Genomic DNA, 13,898 nt, shown 5'->3' on the forward strand with positions numbered 1-13,898 from the left:
CCCTTTAGTATGGGGAACTATACCCATTATTTTGCTGTGCCTCTGTTGAGCAGTGACACTGAGGTAATCCCTGGGGTATATCTGCGATCTCACATCCATTGGTCAAGATTTCTCTTGAACAAGGCCAGCGAGGTGCTCTGCCTCACATATACCGGGATTTTATTCCACAGCATAGGGAGTCTTTGGGTGATGAATCTATCCCTCCAGCACGTCCTATTAATAGCCGTGTCGAGGTTTAAGTCTCCGCCCTTGTGGCTCTGACGGATCTAGATTTTTGAGGTGAAGCATATTCATCAAATCTGGGTTTGACATGGCCTTGTATGTTAGGCAAAGGTCACCTCTGAGCAAGCGGTGCGACTGAATAGAGCTGGAGTTCTTTCAGTCGGGCAGCATAGGACAGATGTTTGAGACCCTTTATCCTTTTGGTGAGGAACTTTTGTGGCCTCTCCAGCTGCTGCAAGTGTCGGGTCAGATACATTCCGAATGGGGCATTGTACTCAATCATTGGTCTGATGAGTGATGAGTATAGGGAGACTATGACCTCCCTTGATCTAGATGAGAATCCCTTCATGATAAGGTGGGCAATGTAGAAGGTCTTCCTAACTACTTTAGCTACATGGGTGTCGAATGACAGACTACTATCAACCTGGGTCCCCAGGTCCCTGATAACTTCTTCTGTGCTCAGTGGATTGCCACCTATTTGGTAGCTAGGGGTAACCTTGTTTTTCCCGAAGGGTATGACTATGCATTTTTTGGCATTTAACTTTAGGCCATGGCTCTGGCACCAGTTATCCGTTTCTGTGAGACCCTTCTGAAGGATATCTGTGTCAGATGTGTTTTCTACTATGGCCCAGTTTGCAGTCATCTGCAAACTTTGTCAGCCATAACCCTCCTGTGTTTGCTTGTACTTGAAAAGTAGATGCCAAACAAGAGTGGGCCCAGGACTGAGCCCTGTGGTACACCACTTGTGACAGGCTTTGAGTCTGACATGGCGCCAGCAACTCTGACCCTGTGGGTTCTGTCACTCAGCCAGTTTGCAACCCATCTTGTGATGTATGGGTTAACATTTAAGCTGATGAGTTTTTCAATGATACCCAAGTGGGGTATTGTATCAAGGCCTTCGCCAGATCGAGGTAGGCTGTATGGACTGCCTTTCCTCATCAATGGCTTTGGTGACTGTTTCAAAAGTCAACCAAGTTTAGAAGGCATGATCTGCCTTTGACAAAGCCAAACTGGGATGGATCCAAAGTCTGCAAATTCCCTATGTCTTTATTTATGAGGTCCATTATGATCCTCTCCATGGCTTTGCAGATAAGGCTTGTCAAGCTAATGGGCCGGTAATTTCCAGGGTCGGTGGAGGCACCGCCTTTGTGAAGTGGGACCACAGTTGCAGTGCGCCACTCCTGGCACGTATCCAGAGGTAAGACTATGATTAAACAGCTGTCCTAGCTGTGGGTTTAATTCCTCGTTGAGTTCGTGGAGCACACAGCCGGGGACACCATCAGGTCCCATGGATGCTGTGTTTTTGCTTTGGAGAGAGCAGTTCTCACTTGGGCGTTGGAGATGTTTGGGGGCTGCAATCGCTGGTATAGATATCTCTCCTTTGGGGAAGGGGGAGAAGTTTGCACTGAACCTGTCAGCCAGTATGTTGGCAATGTCTGTAGGATCAGTAATCTTCACATCATTTTGAACTAGTTCTGAGCATATCTGGGAGTTTCCTCCCAGATTTCTAACATAGCTAAAGAAGGCCTTATGATTGTCTTTCGAGTCTTTAGCTATTTTTCTCTCAAAATTTGCTTTGGATGATTTTATGAGAGCTCTTAGTTTTTTACTTATAGTGATCAAGGGTGTCTTACCTTTTAAGGATTTTGCTCTATCTTGTAGTAGCTTCCTCCTTTTGTTGTAGAGTTTGTTTATGGCTGGGGTCCACCAGACTGGACGCTTGCCTTTGGTACAAAGAGTCTTTGTTTTGCTTAGGATTGTCTTATCCATGCAGTCCTGCAGGTGCTGGTAGAAGGCATTTGTAAGTGATTCAGCGGCTTGAGTACTGTTTTCTGCCGGCTCGGGGGCCTTAAAGGAGACCACACTAGTCTTTAGAAGTGTGAAGTCTGCTTTCGAGAAGTTCTTTACTGTGGTCTTTTTTATTTCAGGTGGGGGTGGGATGAGGACCTCCAGCGAGATTAGTTTGTGATCTGATCTCACCAGTGAGGGGTATACTTCCGGTGTTGAACATTGTGCTCCCATGTTCGTGATGATGAGATCAAGTATGTTTTCTCATCTTGGTGACTAGTTGTTCCATGGCATTTGAGTTTATGAATTCCAGGAACTTTTGGGCTAGGGTGTTTGGGCTTGAGTAGTGTTCCCAGTCTATATTAGGGTAATTGAAGTCACCTAGTATGATGGTGTTTGGTGATACATTTATCCCTCTAGTGTTTTCAGGAAGGCCATGTGAGGTTCCTGAGTTTGTGAGGGTGGCCTGTAACATGCTACAATTTGCAGAGCAGTCTTGCCTATGGTTAATTGCACCTGGATGGTCTCCGATGCATCGTGCGTTGCCACCAGTCTTGAGGTGTGGGTGTCTTTGATGAATATGGATACCCCCCCTCCTTTCTTGGTATTGTCTGGATTTTGGGGCCGGAACGCATGATAAGAGGTAAAACCTGATGGTGCTGGGGTGCTCTCAGGAGCCTTGAACCAGGTTTCTGTCACTGCACAGACATCGATGTTCTCCATACTGAGAAGGGCCTCGAGTGCGTGCATTTTGAGATTTAGACTTCTGGCATTGAGCAGCATTACCCTTAGTTTTTTCCTTTTTGTGTTCTACGGTGGTAGGCTTAGAATTTGAGCCTTGCCTAAAAAGGCACTATGGGGTGGCAAGAGCCTTTGCCAATATCCGGAATCCCAGGGTGACAGGTGCAAGCCATCCCTTGAAGCAGCGTGGCTTGTCCAGCATGTCATCCCAGGCAGACAGACATTGATCCCCTTTGAATGACACCAGAGTTTAAGCCAATTGTTAAAGCTGATCATCTTATCTCTGTATTGTGGCATCATTCTTGGTGAAGGTAGGATACTGCTCAAGGTCAGGGTCATACCTGCCTGGGCTACATAATCAGAGAGCTCCTCAATGTCTCTTTTCATGTAGTCCAAGGAGGTACGCCTCAGGTCGCTTACACCAGCGTGGACAATGACTGAGTCGTATTTGTACCTGCTGTTGAGAGACCTGAGTGCTTGCGTTATGTGGCGGATTCTAGCGCCCGACAGGCAGCTTACTGTGACCTTCTCCTTACTCAGTCTGGTGAGCGGGACGCCAGTGTGTCTGACTATGGAGTCACCAATGACTAGTGTGTCTGGCATTGTGTTTGGCCTTAAGGGCTGTGACTGTTTGACACTCTGACTGTGAGGTCTATGTGTTGCAGGTGTTGTGTTCTGAGGTGGTGGTTGTTTGGGTGTCTGCTTTGGTGGCCTCTGCTGTTTTGGTAGATTTTTGATCAGAGCCGAAAGTATGTCTTTGTGTGTTTATGTGTATGATTTGAGGTTGTGATGGTACTATGTGAGACTGGGTCTATAGTGTGTGTGGTAACCTTCTCCTCCTGACTGGTCTTGCCAGTCCTATGTTGAGAGAGCTCAGCCTCCAGTTTGGCCGTATAGTTGCATCTCTCGCATGTATTTGTGTTTTGTGGGAGGAGGAGAGGGTTGTCTGTGTACATGAGGCAATTGTAACATTGCCTCAATATTCCCAGGTTCACCAGCTGAGCAGGAGAGGACACTAGCAACTGATCCCTCGACATGCTAGAAGGACTAGACAAAAAACTTTAAAAGAGATTCCGGGGGATGTGGGTGACCGAGAAATGGGGGTTTGCCTTTGTGGGGTGCTATCTATAAGAGTGCCGTATCAAGGTAATAAGTACTGTAGGAGCAAGTGCTAGGTTTAACAGATAGAGAAAAGTCTACTTGGAGTCAAGTAGAGATGATCTTTTTAGGTATTAGAGAAAGTTCTAGTAACAGGGATGCTTAAAGGTAAGATTGAAAAGAATGCACTCTGCAGTGTGCACTAGAGAAGTTAGATATGAAAGTAGGTAACTTGAGTTTTACCTGTTTAAAAAGTTAAGGTTTAGTGGAGAGTTACTATTTTTAAAACCGCAAGATGGACTGAAAGGGGTGGTTACTTTTGTATTTTGGTACTATGAAATACTGTAGGATGGCCAATAAATTTAAATAATTGAAGGGGTGGGATTTCAAAAGTGATGGTTTTGTGATTACTCACATAAGCCAGTGAAAGTAGAGAGAAATGAGATATATGGTCAGATTAACATAAGAGGCGGGCAACTAGAAAGACAGTGGTATTTAACAAGACAACTCAGAACAGAGAGAGCTGTGGTCTCTTTTGAAGTTTTAATATGCTGTTCAAACAGAATGCAAGCAAAACACAAGATAAAGAAAACAAACTACAGTATTCAAAATATAGAAAGGCAATACAGAAATACAAAAAATAACAGCAAACTAACCTTTCCTTCACAGCAAAGTGTAGCAGAGTCTGGATGAGCCTTTCTGGTAAATAGTCTAGTACGAAATAGATCTAGGACGATGGATAGGTATAGCAAGCTTACCTTTTCTTCAGTGGCTTTTACCTTATGATCTGTGAACTACCTGTCCCATTTTACTAAGCTACAAAGGGGTCTCCTAAAGGGGTTGGGAGATACCTTTCAGGGTTCAGTAGCTTTGGGATCCGCTGACTAGCTATTTTTGCAGCTCTCCACCCGTACCTCTATTGCTAACTCCTCCATGAGGCTGATTTCTTACGCAGCTGATGGAGGGAGCAGGGCAGCCGCATCAGGGATCTCTCTTAGGAGACATTCCTGGATGCATCTATGCAGTTTTACAGAGTCCTTAAAGTCTTCCTTTACCAACGTCCCCTTTGATGGTTCAACTATTTTTGGACCTCAGGTAAGAGACTTTGACCAGGTGCAAGCAGGAAGGGAAAACCTTATCTGCTAAATAATTCAGCAGAACGGCAGTTCTAAAACTCCAATAAACAAACAAAAAGAACGCCTTGGACCACGGTCTTCTTCTCTATAGTGTCAACACCAAAATCACAGAGCGCCAGTGTCTGAAGTCCTGTATGTAGGATGAAAAATGGTTGTCTGATGAAGTCCTGTATGTAGGATGAAAACGCATGTATTTATTTTTTCTTGGTGAATAAAAGCGTTAATTTCACTGGCGCTCTGTGATTTTGGTGTTGACACTATAGAGGAGAAGACCGTGGTCCAAAACCTTATCTGCTGTCAGAGTCCGTTTCTCCCTTTCTTCCAGACCCTATCCCAAGGGTCAAACAGGAGGGAAAATGTGGTTCCGTAAATCCCAAAAAGATTTCCCTCAAGCACAGGGTCAGCCCTCCCCTAGAGGCAGAGGGGGAGATTATAATGGAAGGCGCCGTGCTCGCATCAGAGGGGATCCGCAACTCCAGGGTGATAGAGATGCTTTCTCTGATCGACCCTTTCATCGCCCTTGAAGGGTTGCCCGACTGTTCGTCTCTGGAGGCAGTCGGGGGTAGTCTGTCACTGTACCCAAGCGCTTGGCTACAAATTTCTCAGGATCGATGGTTACAAATTATAATTTCCAGAGGTTACCTCATTCCTTTTGTTTCCGATCCCCATACAAATCGGTCTTTACCAGATGTATCACCGAGTCAAATAGACCGTGCAACATTAGAGGTTATCTCGTTGCTTCAAAAAAAAAAAGTCATCCAAGAAGTCCCCACAGAGCAAATAGGATCCGGAACTTAGGATTCTTTTTAGTTCCAAAAAAGACCGGGGACTGGAGATCAATTCTAGATCTCAACAAGTTGAACAAGTCTGTAAAAAAAAAAATTGAATTTCCGTATGATCACTCTGCAGTCAATTTTTTTCCGTTTATCGGAAAAGGCAATTGGATGTGCTCCATAGATCTTCAGGATGCGTACTACCATATCAAAATGGACAGGCGCTCCAGACGACATCTACGCTTTTCAGTTGGGAGCCAGTCATTTTCAGTTTCGAACACTGCCTTTTGGCCTCACTAAAGCCCCCAGAGTGTTCACCAAATGTATGGCGGTGGTCACGGCTCACCTGAGACGTCGGGAATTCCGGGTGTTTACGTCCTTAAGACGACTGGCTCCTCACTGCTACCACCAAGCACCAACTAATCTGAGCCAGGGACGAGACTCTATCCTTGTGCGCCAGATTAGGAAGTACAGTAAATCTAAAAAAATCCGCCTTATCTCCATCGCAGCATATTGTCGTCTTAGGCTCAGACCTAGACTCAACCACCATGACAGCAAGACTTGACACTAGAAAGGATAGAATCGTTGCACAACCAAGTCAGACTCTTGCTGACCAAAGACAAAGTACAGCCAGGATAGTTCAAGTTCTAGGTACTATGGCGTCCACCATTCTTTTAGTTCCCCTAGACCAACTGCACATGAGTGCTTCAGTGGCTACTATTTGCCCAGAGGTCAATGCAGGATCTACCCTTGTCCCACCAAATACTCCATCACAAACTCCTGCAAGAAGGATCTAACATGGTGGTTACATACAGATCAGCTTTATCTAGGCCGTCCTCTTGTTCTCCCTCAACAAAATGCAGTCTTGACCATGGACGGTTCCCAGATAGGGTGGGGGGGCATTATCTGGGAGTGACAGTCCAAAGTATCTGGCAGGATCACGAGAACCACTTGAACATAAATGTTCTGGAGATGAGAGCAGTGTTATATGCGTTGCAAGCACTTCACAGTTCTCTTCCCACCGGGACAATTGCAATTCAGACAACATGTCTGTAGTGTGGTACATAAGCAAGGGGAAACCAAGTCTTACGAACTTTGTCGAGAGGCACAAAGAGTATAGAAATGGGCGATGGACACTCAACATTATTTGGTGGCAATGCACATTCCGGGGAAGTCCAGTGTGGTAGCAGACAAAATGAGTCGAGCAATTCTGATGCCTCACGAGTGGTCCCTGAAAACAGAAGTTGCAGAAGAGAGTTTCCACAAATGGGGCCACCCTTGCTGCGATCTATTCACTACGTACACGAATGCCAAATGCAGAAACTACTTTGCCCTCATTCCCCATCCGGGGATGTCACCCAGGAAAGCTCTGGTCCACAATTGGCCTCCGGGACTTCTTTACGCTTTTCCACCCTTTCCCTTATACCTAAAGTGATTCAGAAAGCAAAACTGTTTGAAGAATAGCCTGCTCCTCATTGCGCCTTACTGGCCTCGCCAAGTCTTGTTCCCCTTCTTGTGGCCTGATCTCTTGGAGGAACCATGGATTCTGGAACCATCTCCAGACCTGATACACCAGTTGGGACAGTTCCGTCCTACCATTCAAACCCTGAAATTGACAGCATGGCTGCTCCAGTTCCAAGAATAGCCAGGTGTATATCCCTTTCTCCTACTGTTAAAACACATCCTCATTTCTTCCCACAAACCTTCCACCAGAAAATTATACTCCAGCAAATCGAAAAGGTTTTCCATTTGGGCAGCAAAACAAGGCATAGATCCCTACTCAGCTCCCATAAAGTCTATCCTGTCCTTCCTCGCATCTATTTTTCAAGGAGCTGCAGCTGCTACCATTAGAGTTCAGTTGGCTGCCATCTCAAATTTATAATTTTGGGAATATGGGAAATTCTGTTATGTCCCACTTTTTATGTAAGACCTTTTTGAAAGGAGGAGTCCTCAGACCTGCAGTCAAGCAACCTCCGGAGCCCTGGGACTTAAATTTAGTTCTGACCTGATTGAATTCTCCACCATTCGAACAGTTTTCTTCATCCGACTTGAAATTGTTATGTTGGAAGACATTGTTCTTTGTAGCTAAAACATTTGCTAGGAGGGTTTCAGAATTGCAAGCTCTGACCATTCGACCTCCATATATTATTTTCCATAAGGATAGAGTTTCCCTAAGAACTAATCCTGCTTTCCTCCCTAAGGTATGCTCAGAACATAATCTAAACACAACTGTTGAATTACCAGTATTCTTCCCCAATTATCCCAATAAATCAGAATACTGACTGCATCAATTAGATGTCCACAGAATTCTCCGATTTTTACCTGCACAGGACTAAAGATTTCAGGAAATTGGATCAGTTTGTTTCCTTTTCAGAGAAAAACAAAGGCTTGCCTGTTTCCAAAGTAACTCTGTCTAAATGGCTTTCAGACTGCATTTCATTTTCTTACAAAAGTGTTGGGGAAACAATTACCTGCTAAGGTAAAAGGCCATTTAACTAAAGCAGTATCGACTTCATATGCCTTCAATTCCAAACTTCCAATTGATACCATTTGTGCAGCAGCTACATGGGCAAGACCTCATACTTTGTCACTCATTATAAATTAGATTTGGCCTCCCGGGACAGGTTATCCTTTGGGTCCACTGTGCTAAAGAGTCTCATTGCTTGAGCCACCCAGGGTAAAGGTGCTGGGGACGCTGTCCCATCCAGCAAGAATTATGGCGAGCTAGGACTACATAACATTAAGAAGTTATGTACTTACCATAACGTTCCATGTTCGTAGTACATCTCGCCTACATTCTTGCGTCCCACCCTCCTTCCACCTTCCTGTATCCTGGAGGAACTGGTGGACTATCCATTATGCTGTCTGACCACCTTATAGTTGTCTGTCCATATGCCATGGATAGTAAAACAAAAGCCTTTGTTTATACTATCAATAACTATGTACATATAATTACTATTAGTTGCTTTCTTGCAAACGAGATCTGGGGAATTGCCGTGGTGCACCATGGGATAGGGGATAGCCTCGAGCCAAAGCTCTTGAGCTTTACTATAGGCCAAGTTGGAGCAGAGGTTCGTCTCCAAACCCATCCAGCAAGAATGTAGGTGAGATGGACTACAAGCATGGAACGTTATGGTAAGTACATAACTTCTTAATTCCTAGGTGTTGTATAGAGTAGTCCGTGGATATTGTGCCATTTTTCCTTCCTCCCATCAAAGAGAAGAAAGCTGCCTACATTTCTCCCAATTAGTGGGAAATTACAGCAGACAAGTTCTCCAAGATGCTAGAAAGAGCCAGCCAGCTGGTCCCTGAAGGTCAACTAGTCTGGAGTCTACTCTAGGTTTTTTTTATTACCAAAGGAAATGGGGGACCCCAGGTCATTCTGGATCTGAGCTATCTGAATCAATACAACACAGTGCCGGATGGTCACACTTCTGTCCATTTTGCTTCTTCTTGAGGAAGGACAATTACATGTGCTCCATAGATCTCAAGGAAACTTACTACCATATCAGGGTAGACAAGCATTCAAGGAGACTTCTCCTTTTCCAGGTGGGAGCCAATCACTATCAATTCAGAGCCTTGCCATTTGGTCTTGGTACCCCCCCCCCCCCAACCAGGGTTTTTACCAAGGGAATGGCAGCAGTGGCAGTACATCTTCACATGTGAGAGACCTATGTCTTCCCATACCTTGATGACTGGCTCCTGGCCATTAATTCCAGCAACATTTTGGTAAACCATCGGAACTTTCTGCTCCAACTTTTGCAAGAACTAGGTATCACAGTCTCACCAGAAGTCATCTTACACCTACTTAGCAGATACAATTTATCAGATACCATATGAACACAAGATTGCAGAGTTTCCTTAAGGACTAATGCACCTTTCCTTCTTAAGGTAACATTTGAAACTAGTCTGAACCATTCAATAAATCTGCCAATCTTATTTTCTGATATTTTCAGAGGTGAATATATGCTTCATATATTGGACGTTCATTATCAGCTGAGATTCTTCCTTTGTAGAATCAAACTCTGCAGAAAATCAGACCAGTTATGTTCATTGACACCACCTGGGTCTGTATGCTTGAGAATCTGCCTGTATTTGTCTTATTCAGCTGTGGGACAGCATTGGATACGAACATCTACATTTATGGTAAGTGTACACAACTGTATTTTCTATGTTGTCTGATTTTAATCCAGTTAAACATCCCTCCCACCTGCCCCCTTGCGAATTGTCACAAATAGGATTCTGATGACTGGGTCAATTCTGACATTCCCTGTCTGAGCAGCTTTACTGCCGGTTCCCCATAACCCGACCATTTTTTCTGTCATACATTCTGGATATAATTTTGAACAGACATATGTTTTCATGTATCTGCATATGGGTGTAATACTTAACAAGGAGGACAGACTCTATCTGAGGTACTGAAGTGGAGTTCAGGAAATTATGGGCATCTGTCATGAGGTCGGATCCACATTTGAACTGGACGAAAATCGGACAAAATGGATTTGTCATTATGGTTAGCCACCAAAGCAGTCTCTCTAGTTTTTATAACACTGTAAGGACTTTGTCTTGTGTGATAGTTGGAGATGAGACAGATTTGGGTAAGTCTTGAGCGACAGATGGAGGGGAGAGAAGGGTAGAGTTAGAGATGAATTTATCAGCCTGCTGGCTATATCATTTGCCTTAGTGTAGGTAACATTATTCACAGTCGGCTAGCTCAGTACATTACTACATTTTTCTTGGGGGAGAGAAGGGTAGAGTTAGAGATGAATTTATCAGCCTGCTGGCTATATCATTTGCCTTAGTGTAGGTAACATTATTCACAGTCAGCTAGCTCAGTACATTACTACATTTTTCTTTTGATGTTATGAGTGTAACTAAAAACAGTTTTGAGTCTTTGGCTTGGGTAGCTGTTTTAGATTCAAACTTGGCTTTGGTGGATTTTATTAAGCTCATGAATTTTTATCTCGGTGATGAGGCTTCTAGCATTCTAGGACCTACTCTTAGTTTTGGTCAAAGTTCTCTTCCTTTTATTGTAAAGCTTGTTGATATGATTCCACCACGTGGGTTTATTTCTGGGGGTTCCCTCCACTTGTTCCTACAGGGTGCAGCTGCATCTGTGCAGCTTTTTACATGATGGTATAGTGTGGTGATATACATTTCTGCATATTCAGTGGAGTTAATTGGGCTTGGTGGTGATTTGAAACTTGACCATGTATCACTTGTAGGTAGTTTGTCTTGGAGAAATTTCTAAAGTTACCTTGGATGAAAGGAATCTCTGGTTGCGATTTTATTTTGAAGGAGACTGCTTTATGGGCATAACTGACAAAGGTTCACAAGGGATGGTGCAAGATGCTGCCGTATTGGTAAGAACAAGAGCCAAGATGTTGCTTCTCCTAGTGAGTACTGTAATTGTTGCAGGTTGCTTGTGTTGACAAACTCCAGGAGTGTTGATGCTTGTGCGCTAGTGGTGTAGTTTTTCCATTTTATAGTTGGACTGTTTAGGTAACCTAGGAAAATGGTTTTTGGTTTAAAACTGAGTGGTTCTAGTCCCTGTACATAGGCATTGTGGCCTTTGGCTTTCTTGGGTCATAAAGGGAATTCTGTAGGTAGCTTATATGATCAGGTTATTTGAACATGAAGATCTTGTGCTGGATGCTGCCTTAACCTTGATGTGAGCCTCTTCTGGACGAAGATTGACACCATCTCCTGCACAATGGTAGAAAGGTCACCTGTCTTTAAGCAAGCTTTTGCACAATGATTGCCTGTACTATTGTTTTCTGTTATTACCACTATGGTAAATCTTTCAAACAAGGATAAGGCTCTGTCACTAGGGCCTTATCCTCTTCAGTGGTTTATTAGAAAGGGGTTGACTCCAGAAGCATTCTAGAGGCAACAACATAGTCCTCTGTTCATACCTTCACAAAGCACTAAAAACTGGATTCCTTTTGAAGGTCCAGAGCAGCCTTTGCTAGGACAATTCTCTAGGGGCTCTTGCATTCTTATCCTTCCAATTCCCCAGTAGGGTAAGCTTTGAGAATCCAACCAAGATGCCACTGAGGCAGTGGGTATACGCAACATAGTACAGTTGCATATGTCTTCCCTACATGTAACAATAGATGTTTGAATTTGTCACTGGCTCAGTGGCAGCACCCATTTACCATCTCTCAGGTAGTTCATAGATGAGGTGGGTTTTAACCTCTGATTTGTTTGGTTGTTGTGTGTTTTTTATGTGGTATTGTGATTGGCTGCAAATTTACTCTTGCTAGATGATTCTGACTTCAGGTACTTTCCTGCCCTCCTTTTTGGAAGTGAGGAAGCCAAACACACAATCTCTGTGACAGATCAAGGCTTCCCCTCTCCCCTCAAGATATGCTCAGCCAATCAGTTTCTTTGCATGGCAGAAAGAGTAAACAGTCACTTCCATGTGACAGCCAAAGCGCTTCCCTCTCAGGATATGCTCAGCCAATTGACTGACAGGAAGAGAGCGGCAGGCAATCTTAGCTTTTGAAAGCTGGCCACTACAGGGTTCCTCTGGCGGATAACACAAACTGCCACTGAAGCAGAGAGGAATTGTACATGTATTCTAACAGGTAAGCAAGACTTGTGCAACTGCACTTTGGGCTTTATTGATCTGAGTGTGCCATTAAAGACTTTAAAAATGTCATGGGCATTCTGAAGCCATGTTGTTGAAATGGTCTTATGTTCTTAACAGATCATTTGCATAAATCACATTGGCCTGCATTTAAAGGAAGTATAGGGTACTACACAGTAAATACTTTAGCTTGTCTGGGTTGGTCTTGTAGGTAAGTGTGTGTAGATGCGTGTAATATTAATTACTGCTATACTGCTCAGACAAGCTCCACATGGGTTAACAGAGTGGTCCTAGCAGCAAGGAACTCGAAAAAGCGACTACCTTCTGGATTTAAGTATCTTTGCTTTTTTTTCACTGAAAATAGCTTCTGCTGCTTACTTTAAACCAGCCTGAACTGTTTTTTTACCGATTACTGCATTTATTTTAAAATCTACACTTAGTTACATTTAGTCGAATCTAGTCGAAAGTTAGCTTGTTTGTTTGTTTAATTGAACTGTGGAGGCTGCCCACTAAAGTGTGCTAGCCTGTGTAACTAATTTATCACTGTCTCTGCATTTTCTGTGTAGTTCTGCAAAAAAAACAAAAAAATAATCCTTGTTTTCCCGCCTTTCTTGACTAGTTTAGACCAGTATACAGGCATTGCTGTATTCTGGGCTGTGGTGTAGTTCCTGTGTTGTCCATTACCTTACTTGGATAAAAGGAAGTTTCTTTGCTCACCAGTGGGAGTGGGGAGCCTTGAGCAGCCTACCTATCCTTGGGGTAGTGACCTCAGCACAAGAAGCTGTTAGTAATTGGTTGTTTGGGACCATTCCTAGCTCTTTTGTAGTTCACTGCTTAAAATCCGCCTCTGGGCGTTTTTTTCTGCTATACTGCTCAGACAAGCTCCACGTGGGTTTACAGAGTGGTCCTAGCAGCAAGGAACTCGAAAAAGCGACTACCTTCTGGATTTAAGTATCTTTGCTTTTTTTTCACTGAAAATAGCTTCTGCTGCTTACTTTAAACTAGCCTGAACTGTTTTTTTACTGATTACTGCATTTATTTTAAAATCTGCACTTAGTTACATTTAGTCTAATCTAGTCGAAAGTTTGCTTGTTTGTTTGTTTAATTGAACTGTGGAGGCTGCCCACTAAAGTGTGCTAGCCTGTGTAACTAATTTATCACTGTCTCTGCATTTTCTGTGTATTTCTGCAAAAAAAACAAAAAAATAATCCTTGTTTTCCCGCCTTTCTCGACTAGTTTAGACCAGTATACAGGCATTGCTGTATTCTGGGCTGTGGTGTAGTTCCTGTGTTGTCCATTACCTTACTTGGATAAAAGGAAGTTTCTTTGCTAACCAGTGGGAGTGGGGAGCCTTGAGCAGCCTACCTATCCTTGGGGAGCCTTGAGCAGCCTACCTATCCTTGGGGGAAGTGACCTCAGCACAAAAAGCTGTTAGTAATTGGTTGTTTGGGACCATTCCTAGCTCTTTTGTAGTTCACTGCTTAAAATCCACATTTGCACGGCTTTGCGCGGCCGTGCGCATAAACAAGGTTAAACTTTTTCTGGCTC

General features: G+C 43.7%; 1 protein-coding gene across 1 annotated transcript in view; it reads left to right on the forward strand.

The window, feature by feature from the left end:
- Positions 1-13,898, forward strand: part of VAMP3 (vesicle associated membrane protein 3) — a 594,205-nt gene that overhangs the window by 109,887 nt on the left and 470,420 nt on the right. The window lies entirely within an intron of this gene.

This window comes from Protopterus annectens, chromosome 14.part0 (assembly GCF_019279795.1).
Source record: "Protopterus annectens isolate FY-2018-M chromosome 14.part0, PAN1.0, whole genome shotgun sequence".
Lineage (NCBI taxonomy): Eukaryota > Metazoa > Chordata > Ceratodontiformes > Protopteridae > Protopterus > Protopterus annectens.